We start from the raw sequence: 25,682 nt of genomic DNA, 5'->3' as shown, positions 1-25,682 counted from the left end.
CAGTTTATATCTAAAATAAGACTGTCTTGTCTGTATTTTTAAAAATATACATCAATAAATTATACCCTTTCTTCTTTCTCATATTGGTTTTTATGCTACAAAAATCTTTCTGTATACCACATAAATTTAATCCTAGTAATTGGATATGTAAATTATTTGTTCAGTTCTGGGTAGCATTTTCAACTGTTACTTTGATTTTGATTTCTTTTTGACTCAGTAGTGTATTTTTAATATATAAATATATGGAGGGTCATTTATTTAATTTATTTATTTATCTATTTATTTATTTATGTATTTATAGAGCAGGTGTCCAAAGATGCGTGATTTGGTAAGGGGCAGAAGCAGAGGAAGAGGGAGTGAGAGAATCTTAAGCAGGCTCCATGCCCAGTGTGGAGCCTCATGGGAGGCTAGATCTCACAACCTTGACACCATGACCTGAGCCAAAATCAAGAGTCAGAAGCCATCTGAGCCACCCAGGTTCCACTATTTTTCCATTTTTTATTAAAAACTACATAGGCAGAAAAAAATAGTTTAAAGTCACCTATTCTTTGAAATTCATTGAAACATGACTTTATGATCTTGTAAGTGGTGAGTTTAGTAAATATTTTCTATATATTGAAAAAGAATGCATACGCTTTGATTTTTAGTTCAATATTCTTTTTATATTCATTGGATTAAACTTAATTTTGTGTTATTAAATCTATATTATAGCTTCTTTTGGAGAAAGTTATGTTAAAACCTCCAATTATTTGGCAGTCTTGTCAATTTTTAAAAATGTTAATTTTATTTTCACTGTTTTATTTTATTTTTGGGGGAGGCTGTTTTTTCATGGTTTATTTTATTTATTTTTCAATTAACTATTTTTTTTAAATTTACATCCAAGTTAGTTAGCATATAGTGCAACAGTGATTTCAGGACTAGATTCCTTAATGTTCCTTACCCATTTAGCCCATCCCCCCTTCACACAATCCCTCCAGCAACCCTCTGTTTGTCCTCCATATTTAAGAATCTCTTATGTTTTGTCCACCTCCCTGTTTATATTATTTTTGCTTCCCTTCCCTTAGGTTCATCTGTTTTGTATCTTAAAGTCCTCATATGGGTGAAGTCATATGATATTTGTCTTTATTTGACTAATTTCGCATAGCATAATACCCTTTGGTTCTATGCAGGTAGATGCAAATGGCAAGATTTCATTCTTTTTGATTGCCAAGTAATACTCCATTGTATATATATATACCACATCTTCTTTATCCATTATCAATCGATGGGCATTTGGGCTCTTTCTATACCTTGGATATTGTTGATAGTGCTGCCAAACATTGGGGGTGCTTGTGCCCCTTTGAAATAGCATGCCTTTATCCCTTGGAGAAATAAAAGTAGTGCAATTGCTGGGTCATAGAGTAGTTCTATTTTTAATTTTTTGAGGAACTTCCATACTGTTTTCCAGAGTGGCTTCACCAGTTTGCATTCCCATCAGCAGTACAAAAGAGATCCTCTTTCTCTGCATCCTTGCCAACATCTGTTGTTGCCTGAGTTGTTAATGTTAGCCATTCTAACAGGTGTGAGGTGGTATCTCAATGTGGTTTTGATTTGTATTTCCCTGATTATGAGTGATGTGGAGCATTTTTTCATGTATCTGTTGGCCATATGGATGTCTTCTTTGGAGAAGTGTCTATTCATGTCTTTTGCCCATTTCCTCACTGGATTATTTGTTTTTTGGGTATTGAGTTTGATCAATTCTTTATAGATTTTGGATACTAACCCTTTATCTGATATGTCATTTGCAAATATCTTCCCCCATTCTGTCAGTTGCCTTTTAGTTTTGCTGATTGTTTCCTTTGCTGTGCAGAAGCTTTTTGCTTTAATGAGTTCATTTTTGCTTTTGTTTCCCTTGCCTCTGGAGACATGTTGAGTGAGAAGTTGTTGCAGACAAGGTCAAAGAGTGCCTGCTTTCTCCTCAAGGATTTTGATGGGGTCCTGTGTTACATTTAGGTCTTTCATCCATTGGCTAATATCTTGTTGAGGATTTTTGCATCCATGTTCATCAGGGAAATTGGTCTATAGTTCCCCTTTTTAGTGTGGTCTCTGTCTGGTTTTGGAATCAAGGTAATGCTTCACAGAAAGAGTTTGGAAGTTTTTCTTCCATTTCTGTTTTTTGGAACAGCTTCAAGAAAATAGGTGTTAACTCTTCTTTAGATTTTTGGTAGAATTCCCCTGGAAAGCCATTTTTGGCAGATTTTTGATTACTAATTTGATTTCCTTACTGGTTATGGGTCTGTTCAAATTTTCTATTTCTTCCTGTTTCAGTTTTGGTAGGTATATGTATCTAGGAGTTTGTCTGTTTCTTCCAGATTGCCCATTTTATTGGTGTATAATTGCTCATAATATTCTCTAATTGTTTTTATTTCTGCTGTGTTGGTTGTGATCTCTTCTTTCATTCTTGATTTTATTTATTTGGGTCTTGCCTTTTTCTTTTTGATCAAACTGACTAGTGGTTTATCAAATTTGTTAATTCTTTCAAAAAATAAGCTGCTGGTTTCATTAATCTGTTCTACTGTTTGTTTGTTTGTTTGTTTCAATAGCATTGATTTCTGCCCTAATCTTTATTCTTTCCTGTCTTCTGCTGTTCTTGGGGTTTATTTGCTGTTCTTTTTCCAGCTCTTTAAGGTGTAAGGATATGTTGTATAACTGAGAACTTTCTTCCTCCTTTTGGAAGGCCTGTAGTGCTATACACTTTCCTCTTAGGACTGTCTTGGCTGCATCCAGAGATTTAGGGCTATGGTGTTATCATTTTCATTGGCTTTCATGTACTTTTAAATTTCCTCTTTAACTGCTTGGTTAGCCCATTCATTCTTTAGTATGGTATTCTTTAGTCTCCAGGTATTTCTTACCTTTCCAAAATTTTTCATGTGGTTGATTTCGAGTTTCATAGCGTTGTGATCTGAAAATATGCATGGTATGATCTCAATCTTTTTGTACTTGCTGAGGGCTGGTTTGTGTCCCAGTATGTGATCTTTTCTGGAGAACGTTCCATTTGCACTGGAGAAAAATGTGTATTCTGCTGCTTTAGGATGAAATGTTCTGAATATATCTGTTAAGTCCATCTGGTCCAGTGTGTCATTCAAAGCCATTGTTTCCTTGTTGATTTTCTGTTTAGATGATCTGTCCAATGTTGTAAGTGGGGTGTTGAAGTCCCTACTATTATGGTATTATTATCAATGAGTTTCTTTATGATTGTGATTAACTGATTTATGTATTTGGGTGCAAGCACAGTTGAAGGGGTCTTCTTGATAGACCCCTTAATTATGATATAATTCCCATCTTCATCTCTTGTTAGAGTCTTTATTTTAAGGTATAAATTGTCTAATAAAAGTATGGTTACTCCGGCTTTCTTTTGCTGACCATTAGCATGATAGATTGTTCTCCATCCCCTTACTTTCAATCTGAAGGTGTCTTTAGGTCTAAAGTGGTTCTCTTGTAAACAATAAATAGTGGATCTTGTTTTCTTACCCATTCTGTTACCCTGTGTCTTTTGATTGGAGCGTTTAAACCATTGATGTTTAGAGTAAGTACTGAAATATATGAATTTATTGCCATGATGTTGCCTGTAGAGTTTGGAGTTTCTGGTACTGTTCTGTGGTCCTTTCTATTTTTGTTGCTTTTGGTCTTTTTTTTCCCCCCATCTTCTCTCCCCTCATTTCCCCTTAAAATTCATTGCAGGGCTGGTTTAGTGGTCATGAACTCCTTTAATTTTTGTTTGTCTAGGAAACTTTATTTCTCCTTCTATTTTGAATGAGAGCCTTGCTGGATAAAGAATTCTTGGCTGAATGTTTTTCCAGTTCAGCACATTGAATATGTCATGCCACTCCTTTCTGGCCTGCCAAGTTTCTGTGGATAGGTCTGCGGCAAACCTGCTCTGTCTTCCCTTGTAGGTTAATGACTTGTTTCCCCTTGCTTCTTTCATGATTTTTCCCGGCCTGAGTATTTTGTGAATTTGACTGTGATATGCTTTGTTGATGGTCAGTTTTGTTGAATCTAATGGGAGTCCTCTGTGCTGCCTGGATTTTGATGTCTGTGTCTTTCCCCAGGTTAGGAAAGTTTTCTGCCATGATGCTCACATAACACTTCTACCCCTATTTCTCTCTCTTCCTCTTCTGAGACCCCTTGATTCTGATGTTGTTCCTTTTTCATGAGTCACTGATTTCTCTAATTCTTAAATCTTGCTCTTTTGCCTTAGTCTCGCTGTATTTCTGCTTCATTATTCTCCATAAGTTTGTCCTCTCTATTGCTGATTCGATGCTGTGCCTCATCCATCCTTGCTGCCATGGCATCCGTTCAAGATTGTACTTCAGTTCTAACATTTTTAATTTCATTCTGGCTATTTTTTACCTCTTTTATCTCCGCAAATCCCTTTTGAAGGGGATTCAAATCTATTTTCGACCCCAGCTAGTATTCTTATTATCGTGATTCTAAATTCTGGTTCAGACATCTTGCTTTTATGTGAGTTAAGTTCCTGGCTGTCTTTCTTTCCTGTTCTTTCTTTTGGGTTGAATTCCTTCATTTCATCATTTTGAAGGAAGAAAAGGATATATAAAGCAAAAATAATTAAAATTAAAAACCACACACACACATGCACACACACACACACAAATCAATAAATGATGCTAGATCCTAGGTGTGTTTTGGTCTTTGCCAGGAGGCATCTCCCTCCTGAGTTTAATCTCAGTTGTGGCTGTGTGTCCCCACCCCTCACTTCTGAGGGACTGTGGTTTTGACCTGCTCAGAACTTCTGGGGAAGGGTTTCACCAAGCAATGGCCAGGTGCTGGCCACACCCAGGTATGTTTGCAGGACCGTGTTGCTGCTGATGCCCAGTGACTGTGGCTGGGTGCCAGACCACCACAGAAAAAGTTCACATGATTGTGTAGCAGCAGAGTTTCAGGGATTATGGAAAATCATAACACACATCTGGCACCAAGCTTCACCCTTAACAGCCTTGTTCCGGTACCAGTGACTGTTGATTGTTCTTTGGGGTCTGCTGGGACTTTTGCCTGTGGTGTGGCCACACATCCTCTACCAAATGTCCTCTCAGCAGGTGAACTGTTTCTCCCTGTGTGGCCTGAGGGTCCCCAGACCTCACTCGGCTCCTCAGGATTCGCCCTTCTCATCAGAGCACTGCCAGGTATTAAGCTGCAGAGTTTCAGACTCTTCCCTTTCCGTGTTTATATAGAGTCTTAATGGAATTTAAACCATCTCCTTTCTCCTTTCTCTCTTTTTGTTCAGTCCCCGTGGCTGTTTCCACTTCTCCACTTTCTCTCCAGAGGCTTTTGGGGGGGATGCTTTTCCTATACTCTCCCCTTCTGTCTCTTTCCTCTCTCTGCAAGCAAAAGCAGCTCCCTGCCCTCTGCAGCTTCTCTCTCCCCCATTTCACCTCTTGGTGCCATGCACCTGCTGAGTTCTGTGGTTCAAGTTTTTAAGAGTGTTGTATTAATCCTCAAATCAGTTTTCTAGGCACCCAGGATAGTTTAGTGTTGATCTGGCTGTATTTCATGGATGCGAGACACAAAAAAAACTTTCATGCTGTTTTGCCACTTTCTTACTTTCACTATTTTAAAACTAATTACAACCTAAACACAAGATCAGAATTTTCACATCTCATTGGTTGACTGAATATTTTACTATGGTATTGTGACCTTTTTTATTTCTAGTAAAGCTTCTTTGCCTTAAAATCAATTATGCTACATGTGTGTAGCTGTGAATTCTAGTATTTTCTGTTGAATTATAACTCTTACTGAAAAGTATACATATAGATATCAATGAATCACTTCTAAGTATACATACCTACCAGATCAAGAAATCCAACATTGGCAGCACCTCAGAATACTAAATGTAATTTTTCCTGTTTTTGAACTTTTATAAATAGGATCATAAAATATGTATTCAGTGTTAGGACTTTTCTTACTCACTTTAGCTGTAGTTTGTTCATCTTAAGTACTTTATAGTATTTCATTCTGTGAATATACTATAGTTTCGTTATCATTCTACCAATGATAGAGTTGTATCAAGTGTAGAACTCTGACAAATAATACTGCCATGAACATTACTATAATTTTCTTTTGGTGCCCATACGCATTTTTTCTCTTACATATTTACCAAGAAATAGAGTTGTCAGATAAAATACAAGATACCCAGGTCAATGTAAATTTTAGATAAGCCACACAAATTATTTTAGTACATGTATCTTCTAAGTATTGCATGTATGCATTTATATGAAAAAAAGTTTTTTCAGTGCTTACATGAAATCTACATTTAACTACGGGTCATGGAGTTTTGTTTGCTAAATATGGTAAACATATATAGAAAGGAAAATAAAGTAAAAATTAAAAATAAACCTCTTTTTAGTGAAGAATGTATTTACTAATTTTTAGAATCTTTTTTTCTTAGGCCTTTAACTTTTACATGTATATCTTCTTGGATTAGAATTTTGCGTGAACTTTGAAGTTTGATTTGTCAGTTTTTTTTCCCTAGGTAGTCCCACTTTGAGTTTAATCAAACCTGACTAACATATGTAGGATATTTAAGTGGGATGATATTATATCTATAGATAAATTTTGGAAGAAAATACACCTTTAATATTTTTAGTGTTCAAACTGTGAACATGGTATAGGACTTCACCAATTTCGGACCTTATTTTTTCTGAATATATTTTAGTGTTTTATGTCTAGATCTTGAATATTTTTTGTTAGATTTATTCCAAAACATAGATACTTTTGTGTCTATTTAAGTACAGTTGTGTGAAAATTTCCATAATTAAAATCGAACTATGTACTAATATTCACCACTCTTTACATGTACTTTTAACAGTTGTGGGTTTTGTTATTGAAGTTACTCCATCATTTGACTGTAAATTTTTTAAGGCAAGAATCATAAATAGTTGTATTCACCATTATATACACAGTGCCTAGCTCAATGTATGGCATGTAGTAGGCAGTGATTTGAAAAGTGGTTGTTAGTTCCATTTCCCTAGAATATTTGGTTCATAGCATGCTTTAGAAACACAAACGCCAACCTTCGCCATTTTCATACTTATCTTCAAACTATTCATTTATGCTAGAAAAACGTGTGACTAGTTCATTTCAATTTAGAAGATAAGGAAGAGAAAGCGAGGAAATAATTATGAACATGACAAGATAGGGGGAAGTTGGTAAAACGATCTTTAGATTCCACTCTCAAGTATTTAAAATATGGGGACATATGAGTACAGAAAAATTACGAAGATTGGGTCTACATTATCAGAATCCAGAATAAAGGATCGAGGGGGCATCTGGGTGGCTCAGTCGGTTAAGTGTCCAACTTCATCTCAGGTCATGATCTTGGGTCTATGAGTTCAAGCCCTTCCTGGGGCTCTGTGCTGACAGCTCAGAGCCTGAAGCCTGCTTCCAATTCTGTGTCTCCCTCTTTCTCTGACCCTCCCCTGCTCACGCGCTCTCTCTCTCCCTCTCAACTTAAAAAAAAAAAAAAAGAATCCAGAAGAAAGGATCAATCCATGTTCATGTTTATTTATTTTTGAGACAGAGAGAGACAGAGCATGAACAGGGGAGGAGCAGAGAGATAGGGAGACAGAATCAGAAGCAGGCTCCAGGCTCCCAGCTGTCAGCACAGAGCCCAATGTGGGGCTTGAGCTCACAAACCACGAGATCATGACCTGGGCTGAAGTCAGACGCTTAACCGACTGAGCCACCCAAGTGCTCCAGGATAGATCCATTTTATAGACTTGGTAAGACCCTATGTTGCATTTACTTCAGAAATCCAGATTTTTATGAGGAACAAGAGTTGAAATACTTGTAAGGAAAGCAAACTAGATATGAAACCTCTAAAGACACTATGAAAGTTTTTTAAATCAAAGGAATATACATACTCTCAAATGAGCTGATAATATCTGTCTTACTCTGTGGCACTCCATAGAGCTATAAAGACAAAGGATTAAACACAAGAATCAGCTTTTGGTTAGGTATATGAAAAATATTGTAATGGATTTTTCTGACAATGAAAAGGACCTAACACTCTATGAAAGATGAATTTTACCCCCCTTGTCTGAGCATGCCTGCAGTCTGTAAGCATTTTTGTCATTCTTCCAATTATCAGTCTTCTCTAACTTAAACAATTAGAAAGGTATGATATTCTTTAGTCTCCTTGGTGACTAATGTCCTTTAAAAAACAATCAGTAAATTGGGGCACCTGAGTGGCTTAGTCAGTTAAGCATCTGACTCTTGGTTTTGGTTTAGGTCATGATCTTATGATTTATGAGATAAAGCCCTGCATCAGACTCTGTGCTGGCAGTACGTAGCCTGCTTGGGATTCTCTATTTCTCTATCTCTCTATCTGCCCCTCCCCTGCTTGTTCCTTCTCTTGCTCTCTCTCAATATAAATAAATAAATAAATAAATAAATATTTTCGGAAGAAAAATAAAAAACAATCAGTAAAAGAAGGATTATTTTTTTTTATTACTTACAACAGAGGGGAGCCTGGGTGGTTCAGGCAGTTGAGCGTCCGACTTGGGCTCAGATCATGATCTTGCAGTTTGTGAATTCAAGCCCCGCGTCGGGCTCTGTTCTGACAGCTCATAGCCTGGAGCCTGCTTCACATTCTGTGTCCCTCTCTCTCTCTCTCTGCCCCTCCCCCACTCGCACTCTGTCTCTCTCTCCTTCAAAAATACACATTAAAATTTTTTTTAATTAAAAAAAAATAGAGCAACAGAAATAACTGCTCCTAATGTCGCCTGCCCCCTTTTTGTTATTTGCAGGCATAAAGTCATACATCAGTAGCCTTGTGGGTAGATGCAGATACAAGTAATGTAATGCACCATTTTAATTTAAATGCAAAATATTTATTGCTCTTACATAAAGTCAATAACATCCATACTGGTGAATAAGTACTTCTGATCCAAATCAATTTTTTAAATTACATAAAAATTTATTATAGCTCATAACTTTATATTTCTCTAGATACCGTGTAAATCTTTGAAAACAATTAGCAAATCCAAAAGCACTTTGTACATCTATGAATTTTTAATGCTCCTTTACATGCCATCTTTCTTCCAAGTTGAAAAAAATAATTCCTTTAAATGTCCCATCTCTCTCCAAACCTTTTAACTTCCTGCAGTAAAGGCAGCCATGTAGAACATAAATAATATTAATTTTCATGGCCTATGAATCAGATAACAATATGAATGGATTTTCAACTGTTTAAAAGGCCTCCCAGTCACATCGGCCTCCTATACAGCCATTGGCTATATACGTATAAAACAAATTTCGTAGATGACATGAAGGCCTGTGAAGAAATGGCACATCATACCGACTCTAAAGTGTTAATCATGAAAGAATAAGGGAGGAGTTTAAATACTTGATGGAAGCAGAACATGGTGGTAATCAAACCTTTGCTTCATATGGTCAAAAAGCGTATATATTCTTCGAATTCAAATTATACATTTTGCTAGGAAGTGTCTTCACCGGAGCCCAGGTTGTTAGCAAGACTTTACAGCATGAGTTAAGTTGTTTCAGGGCAGAGTTGTAAATGCAGATTTAGTGCTAGTTAAGGAACATGATGAATACCAACTCCATCAAATAACCAATGATTAATATTCACTTTTGACCATTATTGAATAGTTGCTTTGTTTTTATTTTTAGTAGAGACTTTTTGTGAACCACTCAGAGAAAATTGTGCTCAACTATTGTTTGTAACAATAAAAGAGCAGAATTCTGTGTGTGCACTTCAGGGGAATTTGACATGCTGGTTATATCCGATGAATTGCTGAGCTTGAGATGTAGATAAATCATAGCTTTTGCATCTTCATTCTCACTTGATTTTGGCTGGAGGAAGTACACGTGTGACTTAATAGGGTTGTTACAGGTTAGAAATGGCAATGAATGATAGAATGGTTTGGGTCCCAAATGTTGCAATAAAATAGAGTTTGAATCATATGAAAAGGAGAGGCTTCAGACTTTTTTTTTCCTAAAGAACTTTCTGTTGGCACATTTCCTGAGAGAGGGTGACCCAAAGCTACCCAGAGTGGGGAAGAAGAGCCAAGAGCACAAGCCTCAACCAGAATGATGGTCACGATGGAGAATATAGACAATATCATTTCTTTGATTTCCAGGTTTGAGAGCATTGAGTGACATCATCAAATCCAAACGAGAACTCTCCCAGTGAGCATAGACAGGACTTTGAGACAGTCTCTCAGAAAAAGATAACTTTGTGGAGGTTTTCTTGAAGAAGAATAAGGTAGGTACTTCTATAATGTTGTTGTGTTTTAGTTTTAGTTTTCTATTTTGTGGTAATTTTAGATTTACAGAAAAATTGGAAAGATAGAATTCTCTATCTTATCTCATACACTCTTCATCTAGATTTTTTGCCAATTGTAAAATTTTACAGCATGATATATTTTTATAAAACTGAGAACCAACATTTGTGTACTACCATCAGCTAAACTCCAGACTTGATTCACATTTCCTCATATTTTTTCCAATAGTGCTCTTCGTCTGCTCCAGGCTCCATCCACAATAGCACATTGTATTTAATTATTAATTATAATTTCTCCTTTGTTTCTTCCAATCTGTGACTGTATTTAAGTCTTGTTTGTTTTATTATGACCTTGACAATTTTGAAAAATATTTAAAAATTTAAGGTTTATTGTCTTTATACACATATTACAAAAAGACATTTGAATTATGATCTATCCTTCCATTTTGTCAGACAATCTGTAGCTAAGCGAGAACTAGGGAAGTCTAGCAGTAACTGAAGAAGATAGAAATAGTGCCTTGCTGTGGATGTCAACAGACAAAGCAAATTTTTAAACAAAAGATAAACTGTAGGCATTGTATATGGGTCCAATTATTGGGACATGAGAAGAAAATCACAGAAGTTACAAAAAAAAAAAGAAATAGAAAGTGAATGAGGTCAACAAGACACGTATATGTGGTTTAGATTATAAATAATTTTATACTAGAATTTTTTCAATATAATTCTGTCATACTGAATTTAGTACTGCTCCTTTTTACTTTCTTTGATTTCACATCATATTGAGAGTTCTGGTAAATTGTATATCTCTTCAATTTATTAGATATATTGCAAAAGTGGTAACAATAAAATAGAGCAGATGGTAGAGAATAGACTTGTTTAGAGAAGAAAACTGAAGATTATATAGTAGTGAAGGAATGGTAAGTCTTGTACTTCTTTATTTCTGGATGCAACAATATTCTCCCTTTATTTCTAGAAATAGTTCTTCAAGGCAGCATTTATTGAAATTGATCTTATGAAATAGTTCGAACTCCCATGCATATGTTATTAATGTAGAATTTTGTATTATCTGTCAAGTACTGATTGACAATGAAATATGTGTTTCAGATTCATCTGTTTCCTCCATATTGTTTTCATTCTTTAAGTCACTTGCCTCAGTTCAAATGCTATTACTTATTCTTTTATCTGTTTAGAATTATTGATAGAGATGGATGGCACTGTCAAAGACAAAATTCCTCAGACAATTAAGAGATGATTTTATTGGGCCACTGCAATAAGCAGAACAGGCTATATCTGAAAATCGAAGTGTCTCAGAAGAGTATTTTTTGCCTTAGCAACTTTTATAGTGAGGGGAAGAAAGCTATAGTCAGGGTGCTTTACACTCAGAGTTATTTTGTATGTAGGGGGAGTGTCAGTCACTTATTTGAATGGGAAATGTTTATCTCTGTGTGGAGCTAGTTTCTGGGGGACACAGCATTCTAATTCTAATTACTCCTGGGACAACAAACATGACAGGAAGGATGAAAGGGGAAGGAACTGTGTCTGGCTTTGTCATTAGGCATAGGTAAAGGGAAAGGTCTGTTTTTGATCTTGTTTATACCTTTCATAAAAAAATATTCACATGGCTTTATTTTTTCCACTAAATATTCTATCATTACCTGTGCTGTGCAATACCATATTTAAGACTAACTGGATCATGCATAATCGTATTTTTAAATTCTGCCAGGTATATGAGGACAGGCTAGATTGTCAAGTATCTTCACAAATGAGGCAAAGATGACTGACTACCTGTCAGAAAAAAAAAAAAAAGATCTCTCTTTTCTAGAAAAATGAATAATATGAGGTCCATAGAGTTTTGGGATTTGTATTTTAGAATTTCATATTGTTCAAATATAAAAATAACTTCAATTTTCTGGGAATATATAGTAGCAAGTGTGCTCTTTGGAAATATTCGTTTCTGATAATCAGAGCATTTGCTATGTCTAGTACTACTGTCTGTATCTTGTTGATATTTTATTTTCAGGTATTTCTTTACAAAGTTATCTTTTCCTAAATTTTCAATTCAGCCTATAATTCCTGACTTTTCCATTTTGCCTGTGGAGTTTCCTACTAGCATCTTGAAAGGTTTTAAAGCAATAGTTTTCCATAGTAATTATTGAAATTAGCCTTACTTTATTTTATGGGTAGTTTCCATCTTTGTGACTTACTTATTTTATAATTGGAAGTTTGTACCTCTTAATCCCCTTTGTTTTACCCATTCTCTTACTCTCTGGCAACCACCAGGTGGTTCTCTGTATTTAAGAGTATATGTTTCCTTTATTCATTTGCTTTGTGTTTTAGATTCCACACAGAAGTGAAATCATATGGCAGTTGTCTTTCTGTGACTTGGTTCACTTAGCATATACCTTCCATGTCCATCCATGTTGTTGCAAATGGCAAGAGTAATGCCGTTTTTATGGCTGAGTAATGTTACATTGTGTGTACACATGCGTGTGTGCGTGTGTGTGTACACCACTTCTTTGTCCATTCATGTACTAACAGACCCTTAGGTTGCTTCCATACCTTGGCTATTGTAAGTAATGCTACAGTAAATATAAGAGTGCATATATCTTTTTTAATTAGTGTTTTTATTTTCTTTGGATAAAAACCCAGGAGTGGAATTACTGGATCATATGGTATTTCTGTTTTTAAGTTTTTGAGAAACCCCCATACCTATTTGAACAGTGGAAGCACAGTTTACATTCCCACAAACAGTGAATGAGTGTTTTCTTTTTCCACTTGTTATTTCTTGTCTTTTTTTTTTTACTTTTTTAATGTTTGTTTATTTTTGACAGAGAGAGAGAGAGAGAGAGAGAGAGAGAGAGAGAGAGAGCGTGCGCGCATGAGTTGGGGAGGGGCAGAGAGAGAGGGAGACACAGAATCTGAAACAGGCTCCAGGCTCTCAGCCATCAGCACAGAGCCCAATGTGGGGCTTGAACTTAGGGACAGCGAGATCATGACCTGAGTGGAAGTCGGTCCCTCAACTGACTGAGCCACCCAGGTGCCCCACTTGTCTTTTTGATATTAGCCAGTTGGACTGGTATGAGTTGACTATATATCTATATCTATAACTATTTATCTGTAATTATATATATATATATATTTAATTTTTTTAACGTTTATTTATTTTTGAGACAGAGAGAGACAGAGCATGAACGGGGGAGGGTCAGAGAGAGGGAGACACAGAATCTGAAACAGGCTCCAGGCTCTGAGCTGTCAGCACAGAGCCCGATGCGGGGCTTGAACTCACGGAACATGAGATCATGACCTGAGCCGAAGTCAGACGCTTAACCGACTGAGCCACCCAGGCGCCCCATATATATATATATTTTTATTTATATTTATTTATATATATTTATATTTATATATATATATTTTAAAGTGTCTGTTCAGGTCTGCTCATTTTTAAATCAGATTTTGTTTTTTTGGTGTTGAGTGGTCTAAGTTCTTTATGTGTTGTGTATATTAACCTTCTATGAGATATATCATTTACAAGTATCTTCTCTCCTTTAGTAGGTTGCCTTTTTGTTTTGTTGATGGCTTCCTTTAACTGTGGAAAAGCTTTTTAATTTGGTATTATCCCAATAGTTTATATTTGCTTTTGTTTCCCTTGCTTTTGGAGACATATCCATAAATATGTTGGTAAGGAATTAGCCATATTTTATAAGATTTACATATGTATGTTGAAGGATTGTGTATAAAGTGTTGAGTACATTTGTAAGTGTTGAAACTACCCATAGTGTGAGTCCAGATTACATTACTAAACAGATCAGGTTTGAATTTTAGAAATGGCTTTGGTGATTCTGCTTTGCATAAAGCTGTGTCCTGGAGGGGATATGCCCAAAGAATAACACATCTGATACTTTGGATATAGGGGAAGAGAATATGTTCCCTCCAAATCATCCTTTCTTGGTTATAAAGGAAATATTAGAAGCACTAATAGAAGAAGGAATTTCTCTTTTCTAGAACTTCACAAATGCTAGATCCTATTTGAGTTTGGATCCTAGGAATTTCATCTAAACACAAATAGAGTTGACCTTGGATATAGTCTATGAGTATGAATAATTTATTGAGAATTTGAATAAAAAACTAGGAATGACTTCCAAACCACCAAATAGTGCCCCTGCCTTCCTCCCCCACAACAAGAAATGTATTTGGTGTTATATAAAGTATCATTTACTTTGGAAAAAAAAATTTCACTCTTAGGCATTTTGGCAATTTAGAAGAAACCGTTTTAATAAAAGTAAACAAGTGTTAGTATCTAGTATTTAATTTGTGTGGAGAAGACTGCCTGGTTTAGACAATATTTTATCTTAATCCAATAATACAGTGAATAATGATAACTATCAGATGTTAACTGATGCTTAAAAAGGCAGATGAGACCTATGTAAATCTATATTTAGATATAATCTCTGTATGGTGAATAATTTGAAAACTTTTTATGTGACAGGTAAAGAAATCCATATCAAATATATATCAAATATATACATTCCATATCAAATCCATATCAAATATTCCAAACATGGAAAATATTAAGGCATATATACTTATTCAGATAATTCTGCGTTCTCTCTACATAGTTCTGTTTCCATTGTCATTTGATATGGAGAAGTAGTGAAAAGTGGAATAATCGAGGAAAAGCATATTTGGTTTACGTTAAAAGGAAATTAAATCTGTTTATCAGAGAATAGCTAATATCTGCAAAGTGAAACGAAAGAATTACAGACGACAACTCAAGTTTTAATTTGGGGTAGACACCAAATTTGAAGGAGCAGCCCTTGAGATGATAAGAACTTTGAGGGAAAAACTGACCAAAGATAAATTTTAGAACAGTAGTGCCTTGTTTAAGGATGGAATGTTACAGTTTCCAAGCTTCCTTTTCAAGCACATTGCATCAATGTTACATCATTTTAAAGTCTTTTGGAGCTGAATGTATGCTCCTTTAGAATGTGACACACTGTTAAATGGGCCTTACCAAGAAAATAAGAAGAGAAGAATAAGTTACAAAAATAAAGCAATTATTAAGAACTGCCCCCACCCCCACCAGTACCACAAAGGTGTAAGAAAGTTCCTTGTGTTTGCGTCTCTCCCACAGCACACCCTTGCCACACTGTGGAATTCATGCTCACGTAGAATGTACATGTAGGTGGGAAGACTCCAGTGTGGGCCTATCACAGAGAATAACTCAGTTCTTTCTTTACCTGCATCACTTTATCCAAAAATATAAACTTGAACTGAAGTAATTAAAACTGAAAAATGGAAGAAATTGAAGAAAGATGCTCTATTCCCTGATAAAACCCAGCCAGGATCTGGGAGATGCCACTGGAGAGACCATTAGTGGCATTGATGCTGCCGGTTACATGCCACAAGGATGTCCGGGAGCCTAAAGAGAAAAGTTACATAAAATGCAGTGCTGAATTTGAAACAGAGGATGATATTTTGCCTTCAATATTTGGAGACTAAATGATCATTTAGTTTTGATGCAAAAATATTTTGGGGTGTTGGAGAGCAAAATGAACACATGTGCTGCAGTATACCTGGGGAATTTCTCAAAAGCCTACCAGAATACAGTAAATAAAAGGAGATAAATGCTCTAACTCGGCATTCTTAGTGAAGAATTTAACAATAAATCTGATTCCTATAAATGGGGAAAAATACATAGTTAGAAAAGTATGACTAAAAAAGTGAAGCCAAACTTCTCAGTGAAAGTGGAAAAACGTGAATACTTTTTAACTACAATGGTATCTACTCCAACCATATTAAAATTGACATGTGAGCTAAAATGAAAACAGTTTCTTCAGAGCACTTTAGGAAGAATTATATAGTTATTTAAATACAAGCAGGAAGGCAGAATTGGGTTATACCAGAGTTATCAGGAAATAAAAATGCAGAGAAGAAATAGGCAAGAAACTCAGTGAGACAGAAGAACAACATGGAAATAGACCCAAAGAATAGGAATTTTGTTGACAAAAATTAGTGGTGAAAAAATTTTATTAAAAAATTATATAAAAAATTTTTTGTTTAAATATTTTATTTAATTTTTTTTATTAAAAAATATAATGTTAATAAAAATGCTTAACTCTTTGGGAGAAAAATGAAGCTGGATCCCAAAATCATTCAAATGGATAAATTAGCCATTCAAATGACTAAAGTGTACAATTTCTAGAACAGTGCTTCTAATGTGAGAGCTGCTAATTTCACGTGACTTTTGAGAACTTCAAATATGGATGGTGTAACTGGCAACTCAAGTTTTAATTTTATTTAATTTATATTTGAATTAAAAACTGATATTTGATTCAGTTATTAGAAAATATTTACACATGATTGGAAAAACTTGAAATGTCATCTACATTTTAAACTGTAAATTGTATAAAATTAAAATACACATCACTAAATTCCACACCCGAAACCAATACTACACTTTATGTTAACTAATGTGAATTTAAATAAAATCTTGGAAAGAAAAAAAATAAAACAAAAAAAAATGAAAATTAAATACAGATCAAATATTTCCGATGAAAACTTTACATTTTGTCCTGTAAGTCTAAAATATGCCTATCATAAAATACTACAGGATATCTCATTAATAACTGTTACATTGATTATATGTTAAAATAATAATTAGGATATTTGAAATAAAATATATTATCAGATTAATTTTACCTGTTTTACTTCTTTTAATGTGACAACTAGAAAATTTTAAATTATATATCTGGCTCACAACATACTTTCAGTTAATGCTGTTCTAGATAAAACACAGTTTTAATATGTTTATGATCCTAAGGTGGAGAAATCCTTTCAACCAGAAATGAGAAATGATTTAATCAGAAATTATTTTTCAATGCTTTTAATGAAAAGCTGCAAAGCAGAACAAAATACTTTTGTTTTGCAAAATAATGACAGAAAAGAAAGGGAGAAATAAAAGTAAGAAAAACAAAGTATTTTTGAAAACAACTCTATTAATGTAAAAAAGCCTCAACCAAGATTTAGAAAATAGGCCAATTATGAAAGGATATAAGTCAGCAATTGAGAGTAAAATAGCAGCAATTAGAAATATTAGTATATACACAGAAAGACATACAGCATCACCTATAAATAAAAAAAAATACAAATGAGATAGCAGTTTTTAAGCTATGAGATACCTGGTAATTGAGAGAAAATGAGAGACAGAGGAAAAAAAAAAGAGATAATAAGTTAGGGAGTAGATTCATGGCAACTCAGCACCTTTAGGGTCAAAATTGACAGCTATACAAAATAAATTATAAACAATAGATTCTAGATGTAGAAATATGTCATAGCGTTATACTTAAAAAATATGCTTATATACAATAGGATACGTTTGGAAAACTGCATATAATAGCAAAGTAAGTATAACTGAAGTTTAATAAGCAGAAATTATTTAAATACATTCTGGGGTGTGTGTGTGTGTGTGTGTGTGTGTGTGTGTGTGCGCACATTTATATTTATATACAAAAACAAGTTATGTCTTTACTATGCTGATTTGAAAATATACCCAAAATATACTATGGCAAAAGGCAATAGATGAAAGGTTTATAGTACAATGTATATATACTAAAAGAAAAAGTTGTATAAAAAATCTATTTGTTGCTATCAAAAGATAGGAACTTACATGCATTTACTTATTTATCTAGCTGTCTGTTTCTGATTGTGGAAAGCAAAAAACATGTGACAGTAGGTACACCTATAAGAATAGGGAAATGTGGGAGTATGGAATTTTCCTTTTCATTTTATACATTTGAATTTTAAACATACCCATTTATATTTTCAAACTCATCAATACTGATTGATTATATGAGTGGGGACTTTTTCCTCTTTAGAGTTCTGTATTTAAAAGACCTTAATAGTATAAATAGTTATAAAACTTGCTGTGATTTTAATTGGTGAAAATTACGAGTTTATTAACAACCTCATGATTTATCTTTTGATCTCCTTGAGAAATATCATTACTTCCTTGTATCATGCAAAATATGTTTATTTTATACAGGCCTTGCATTCTCATTGTATTTTCTTACCTTTCACAAACTCCAATGTCACTCACTTCCTGCTAGCCTACTTATACATTATTTAAAAGACAATAAATATTCACCACTCTCCTGTTCTTCAAATCTGGTGATATTTTAAAAATATATTTTTCTGATGAAGCAGAATTTTCAGGATATATTGCAAAGATTGTTTTAGTGTACAAAGAAAAATAGGTTTGTTAATCTTACCCCATACATTTCAAATTGTTGTGAGAGTGCCTCCAGTTAAAGATAACTAAATGCACATGGTTTTGTTTTGTTTTTTTAATTATTTATATATTTAACTAATCTCTACCCACACGGGGCTCGAACTCACAGCCTCAAAATTAAGCGTCACATGCTCTCCAGACTGAGCCAGCCAGGCACCATACTAAATGAATATTATAAAGAATATTCATAGTATAACCATATAATGTTTATGACATTTCAAACCCAATTATTTGAAAAGATTTATAAATAGATGAGAAAATATTAAACATTTATGAAAAAATATAATATTTTCAGTTTATTCAGTAGTGTAGATATTAGCAGATATTCCCTAGATTATTAATTTAAATAATATGTACTAAGAGCATTATTGCAACCTGAAACATAGAAAATTGTTCAAAGGCAGTTGTTTTCATAATAGTCCATAAAAATAAAATAACTTTAACAATATTGAAATGGATATTGGAACCTTAATAGAATGAATTCTAAAAATCAGACCAAATATAAATAGAGAAGAGAATTTAAATAGAAACCTGTTTAAGACTAGGATTGAAGCAATAGCTAAATGATCAAATCCCTGAAAGTAAGTGGACTTAGAGTAAAGGGGAGGACAATACCATTTCATTAATCAGTATTAATGAAAAAGAAACAATAGAATCTATCAAAAGAGCAGGATCATAGATTCTTGACAATACACTAAAATAGCTTTGCAGCAATAGTAGATAGGAAACTGAATTTATTTTCTAATAGGATAGGAATATAATAAGTACAGTATAGAAGAAGAAATTGGCCATCCAAATTTAATAACCTGAATAGGAATATTAGTGAGACAATAATACTGAATCATACTAGTTTCTGCCTTTATTATCATTAGTCACAGGTATCTTGAATGTGTTGTGAATTCAGGGAAGTTTTATTCTTATCTAGACTCTAAAGAAAACGTTAAGAATTATAAAAGGCTTGTTTCCCAAGTTTAATCATGCTTAATTTGATACTTCCCTTTTTTCATTACACTTATTAACAGCTGAATCCAACCAGATGATATGTATTTATAAATCCATTCATCAAAATATGCCCTTCTGTGCACAATAAACACAGTGTAGTCCACTGTGCAGCTAAATTGCTGTATGAAAAAAAGAACTGCTACTTGTATATACATTTTCTTTCCTTCTACCTTAGAAGCCAGATCAAAGCCTTTTATGTTATGTGATGCTGCTGCCCCTCAGGGCAGAGCAATAGACTCCTTAAAATTTCATACCTGCTAAGTTAGCGATATAAATGTCAATTTAGTTTAGCTGAAACAGACTTTTGTAATCAATAGCAAGGATTACTGTCAGTAAAAAGTATGTCCTGGTAGTTCTTGCAAGTAAGTGGTTAGTTATGGAAAACATTAAGTGAATTGAATGAATCATTCTCAAAATGTGGTCAGTGAAATTCTATAATTTCTTATTGACTGCTTTCCAGTTGGTATTTCTGATATTAAATTATAAAATTTAGAGTCTGTTCGCAACTTCTGTTATGTTAGATTATCTACCCTCAACCCAAATCTCAATTTTCCTGGCTTGAGTGTTGCCATTTACTCATAGTCATTTTAGGAGAAAAAATAAAAGAAAAAAACACATAAGCAGACATGATTTAGGATCCAGGCCATCAAACGTATTCTGTGCATGCATGTGACTGTCAAACTGTGAATTGCGTAGTATAGCTTGGAGAAAACCTTCTATGACTATGTAATTTTAAATCTGTCAAAGAATGTACATTTCAGGAAAGAGATTAGCAAAGATTGACTTTTAAATGTATTAAAAGAATATTAGAGGTACTTAAAGACAAGATTTCTAGGACCTATCTCTTAAAAAACACAACCGGAGTACAATATATAGTAATGCGCAGGGTTAATTACAACTCTTTCATACTTTATTTTATTTTACTGGTGACAAATTTTTGTTGTAGTCTTTTCCTTGGTGTTTTTGTTTTGTTTTGTTTTTTGCATTTTCATTATTGAGGCAACTGACCTACAGAAATGCCAGGGGATCTAAGCTATCAGTGGAAATTCTATGTGGTAAAAGTAAGGGAACAGTCAGTGCTACAATGGCCTGTCTAAATAATTCAGGACCTTTGAATTCTCAAGAGAGGATTGTTGACTGATTATTTCTCAGTATAGGAAGGTGATTGCATGGAAGCAACAGTTTTGTCTCTTCCTAAAATTCCCTACCATTTACTTTTTTTGAGCTTTTTCTCCATGTGAGGTTAAGAACAGATTCAATCCGGACCTACAGTTGATTGAACAATTTTTCTGTATTAAACACTAAATAGATGCAGAAAACATATATTCCAATTGCAGTCCTCCAGGAACTACACTCCAATTTCAGTCTGTATTCAGCCAGGAAAACACAAGCCACTCTACATGGACTATAGAATGAGGCCTTTACCTGACTTTGCAGTTGCTTGAGGAGTGAAATTTAGGGAATTTTTCCACCAGTTTTTCAGGGTTATGCCACAGAAATTCACAAAAAGTTGACATCGAGGTTTTTCTTACCTGAGGAACTAAACCAGAGTTCCTCAGGTGTCTTCCCACAAGCTGCTACATTCCCTGAGGACTTTTGAGAGGCTCCCACAAAATGTTCAGTCTGTTCCAGAGAAGAGGGTGGTTTTCAAGAACTTGTCAGAGTGCTATGGTGAACTTCATCTTTGCCTGGGAATAATTGCTTCCCCTTCACCCCAGCCTTCCCTCTCGTAGGGAAATCTTATCCAATCATATAGTGAAGAGGATTCTGGGAAATGTAGTTTCTATTTCACAGGTGAAAATGGTGCCTAATTCACCCCAGATGGTCCTGTATTATGCACATATTTGTGAAATTACCATCTATCCACACCCATTTTATGCATATTTAACACCTGACCAAAAGTAACAGTATAATGTTTTGCATCACTTGTCAGAACTATCCGTGTATAGTCAAAGGCATAATCATCGTCTTCCAACAAAGGGAAATAGAAAATCCCATATGCCATTTTATTTATTAATCTCTGGATAATGTTCATTTCTTTTCCAGCTCATTCACTATCCCTCTTTGGTATCTTGAAACTTAAAAAGTAAAATATAAATTCAATCTCTAGTGATACCATGTACATTAGATAATATGAGAACCACAGGGAGAAAGATGAAAAAATGGATTTGTTATTTTTTACAAAGTTACATGTACATAAATACAAAGAAAAAATATGCATAATCAGTACAGTCCTTCCCTTTGCAAAAAGTTGCATTGTCCTAGTTGGCAACTAAAACTTCCCTTTTCACTGCTGTCCACATTCCCTCCTCTTCAACTAGCACAATAGCCAATCATAATTCTTTGCCTGGTGCATCCTCAAATTAATTGCCAAAAGACACAGATGTAGTAAGAGAATCTCCTAGATTCCAGGCCCGTTTCTCTCTGCCTCCATTGAATAATAGAACTCCAATTAAGACAAATCAACTCAGCTAATAGAGTAAATCTCTTCTCTTTACCTAATGTTCGAGTGACAGAAGGAAAATAAAATATGTAGCTTCTGGTTAAATGGAATCAATCTTGAGCCCCTTAGTTCAAATATCCTTCCTCTTTAGTAACCATGACTCCAGATCATCATAGCCCAATGTTGTGAAGATAGGATACAAAACTTCTGCTGATGGGAAATTAAGTTTGTGATATGAACAATTGCTGACATAAAGAACATTATCCTACTGGTCACTAGTACAGAGCATATAACACATCCAAGAGGACACTGCCCAGTCATGCTAAGTGTTTATCCTGCTGATTCTCTTCTTCAAATATCCCTCAACTCTTTAATATCTTTAAGGTTGTTGTGTATGATGGGGCTTAGAATAAATGATGGTATATGATCATGAATAGAGCATTAGATGAGGCAGGAAAAGCAGGTCTCTACCCAGAATGAATATTTGTTCTAGGGAATGCAGATGCTGTTATTTCTAACATGAAAGTATACAAGATAATCAACCTCCTATGGAAGTTAATAGACCTGGTATCAAGTGACAGGTTTGTCCCAGGGAAATGGTGTCATGTTAGGAGCTTATAGCTAATCACAACTACTGGTGAGTGAGCTCTAGATAAGTTAACTCTTGGATAAAGGAAGTACTACATTTTAAAGTCTACAACTAACTTCCTGTCACCATGGCCACTTTATTCAAGAGGCCACTGAGAAACCGAAGAGGTTTCTGGGAAGAGAGGCTATCAAACATTCATCTTTTCTATCTGGATATTTAGAGCTTTCTCTGTTGTGGTTATGATTTCTGCCTATACTAAGATGTCCTTTTGCTTATCTCCTCCCCGAAACTCTTATCACTAATTTATGAATTGTGTTTTTTCCTACTCCATGGCATCCAACCAGCAAGTGGGTAGTGGCTTATGGATCATTGTAGATGATTATGGCCATCTTTTTTGAACTTTTGTCTACTGAGATTCTCCTTCAGCACTAGTGTTTAAGGATTTCTTTCTATTTTGTTGCTATTTTCTATCTGTAGGTGGGGAAAAGTTCAACTTTGTTTTCCTTTAGTCTACTGATTATAGGGAGTTCCTCATGAGCTCATGCATGTGGGCTAAAAAGGGAGCTATAAATCAGAAGTAGAAGCCATGAGAGCAAGACTTATTAGGACTTGGAACGTAATGACACTTACTTATTCCTCATGGAGTTCCTTGAGTTTGATCTTATGTATCAGACTCTGATTTGATTATGGAATGGTTCTTAAGTTGTAATATTATGTACACATAGGGAATTATATTTGAGGTCAGTGGTTTGTGCTATTTAAATATTTTAATTTTGACACAGTTTTGCAAAGGTATTTCATTCTTATCTACTCATGTAGATAATACAACAGAACTATGATTAGAAAAAGTCAAGAATTTGAAGAATCATTGCTGCTATCTTTCAAGAAAACATTACTTTAAGGGCACTGGTAGTCCAAGTAATTGTGAGATTAGAAAAACAAATCCAGATACATAGAAAGATTAAAAAAATACAGAAAGCAAGCATTCCACTACTCTGCCAGCAAATTAATGATAAAATTGATCAGAATAAAAGGGGGGATAATAAAGATTAATTAATTAAGAAGCAGTAAAACATAAAACCAATGAAGACCAGTGAAACAAACATATTCTGTCAATAGGGTTTTCAAGAGGAAGCAAATAACGCCATCAGATGTGAGTAAAGTTGAAAAGGGTGACTAATGGAGAAAAGTGTACCATGAGAAAAGCTGTGACCTTGAGGTGACTGATGCAGTTAGCCTGAAGTGACTCCACATGGAGGATCTGGCAAAATAATCAGCATCATTCTCTTCCTTCCTCAGATCCAGTACTAAGGAGCCTGGTGCTTGGGAAAAACAAAACAAAACAAAACAAAACAAAACAAAACAAAACAAAACGAGAAAAGGGTGCTCATTGATTTATTCTGTCCTGGTTTGCTTCTTATAGAGAGTAGGGAATGGATCTAATGGGGCAAATGGAAAATACCTTTGGAAAGGAACCTCTAGTGAATATCAGATGATTTATCTGTTTCCATACCTCTCTGCCTGAGGGGAACACAGCTTAGATGAAGCAAATTTGTATCTTGAACAGAGAGGCTAGGCCTGTGTCACAGGTCAGAGCAACAAAAGAACCTCATCATCTTGTCAATTGATTACTTCATAAATTAAGGTGAAGCCCACGCTGAGAAAATCTTCCTATACATGATGTGTCTGAGCTGTCAGGAAAGATAGATTCCTAAGAAGGATGTTAGACTCTGAGACTACTGAGGTGTAAGTTAGTGGTCAGATCACTCAACAAGTAGTGAGATCATCCTTGAAGAATCAAACTAAACAAAGACTACTGGAGTCAAGAAAGAGGAAAGAATCAAAGGCCTGAGATTAATTTAAGTAAATAGGTCCATTCATGATTGAAGCTTGCTGTAACCACAAATCTCTTAGTTCCCAGTTGTATGAAGTAATATATTCACATTTCTTGGTTAAGGTAGTTTAATTTGGGTTTTGCTCACAGAAATTGATATTTGAATATAGAACATATCAAGGGAAGGACCTTAAATGTGAAGTTGTCTTAGTTGACATTAGAGACAGAGCAATGAGAATTCCTTCATCTTCACTTGGGTTGTCTATAGTCCTTAATGCAAAAGAATTGAATTGTTGCCCAATGTGTATTTGGAAATCAGGGAGTATACTACTGAGAGTAAAGTGTAGAAAAATGTCTTTCACAAATATTTTTAAGCTATTTCTTATGTTTTTCAGTAAAGTTTTATAAAAATTCAAGCAATTTCTGTCCATGTTAACCACCTGTAATCTGAAAAGGAATAAGATCTGGGTTTTTATAAGAGGTCCTTTCAGCCTGTGGTCAATAATATATATTAAGTGATTAATCATGTTATCTTTACTAAGAAGAGTAAGTCCTTTACTACCAAATAACATTCTTTCCTTCTCAGTACCAGCCAGGCATCAAGCTTGCTTTATCATTTCCTCAACTAGTGAGCAGTGTTTATTTGGTAGAATTTATTTCTGGCACTTGAGTATTGTCCTTTGTTGTCTTTTTTTTAACTTTTTTAATGTTTTAGTTATTTTTGAAGGAGAGAGAGACAGAGGATGAGTAGGGGAAGAGCAGAGAGAGGGAAACACAGAATTCGAAGCAGGCTCCAGGCTCTGAGCTGTCAGCACAGAGCCCGATGTGGGGCTCGAACTCACGAACTGTGAGATCATGACCCGAGCCGAAGTTGGACGCTCAACCGACTGAGCCACCCAGGCACCCCTTGAGTATTGTCTTTTGAGCTTTGATGTATTTTTTAAAAAATTAATCTCATTTGAATAAAAACTTAGAAAAAATAAATAAAATTTTAATCTCATTACCTTTCTATGTTCAGCAGCAAAAATGAGTCCATACAATCACAACTATTACATTACCAAAGATGATTGTTTTATTTTGGTGAATATTCTATTTTGCTCTATTTCTACCTATTAACTGCATCAAATGCTTTTAGAGGTAGGGGTGAGAGAAATATAAATAAGCATATTACAGTATTTTCTTTATATGAGTCACATAATCAGCAGTGTTCTGCTTACAAACTTATTTTGA

General features: G+C 34.6%; 2 long non-coding RNA genes across 2 annotated transcripts in view; one reads left to right on the top strand and one right to left on the bottom strand.

Annotated features, from left to right (window-relative positions):
• Positions 1 to 7,753: 7,753 nt before the first annotated feature.
• The window catches only part of LOC113603364 (uncharacterized), a 187,992-nt gene continuing 170,063 nt past the window's right edge, over positions 7,754 to 25,682 (bottom strand). Inside the window, exon 8 of the long non-coding RNA XR_008299838.1 lies at positions 7,754 to 7,965. This is a non-coding gene — a long non-coding RNA (uncharacterized LOC113603364). The remainder of the gene's footprint in view (positions 7,966 to 25,682) is intronic.
• LOC128316247 (uncharacterized) overlaps positions 10,086 to 25,682 on the top strand; it is a 69,727-nt gene continuing 54,130 nt past the window's right edge. The window contains exons 1-2 of the long non-coding RNA XR_008299840.1: positions 10,086 to 10,279; positions 11,118 to 11,214. This is a non-coding gene — a long non-coding RNA (uncharacterized LOC128316247). The remainder of the gene's footprint in view (positions 10,280 to 11,117; positions 11,215 to 25,682) is intronic.

This window comes from Acinonyx jubatus, chromosome A1 (assembly GCF_027475565.1).
Source record: "Acinonyx jubatus isolate Ajub_Pintada_27869175 chromosome A1, VMU_Ajub_asm_v1.0, whole genome shotgun sequence".
NCBI classification, from domain to species: domain Eukaryota; kingdom Metazoa; phylum Chordata; class Mammalia; order Carnivora; family Felidae; genus Acinonyx; species Acinonyx jubatus.
The sequence above is the reverse complement of the archived record's forward strand: the minus strand, read 5'-3'. Positions and strand labels throughout refer to the sequence as shown.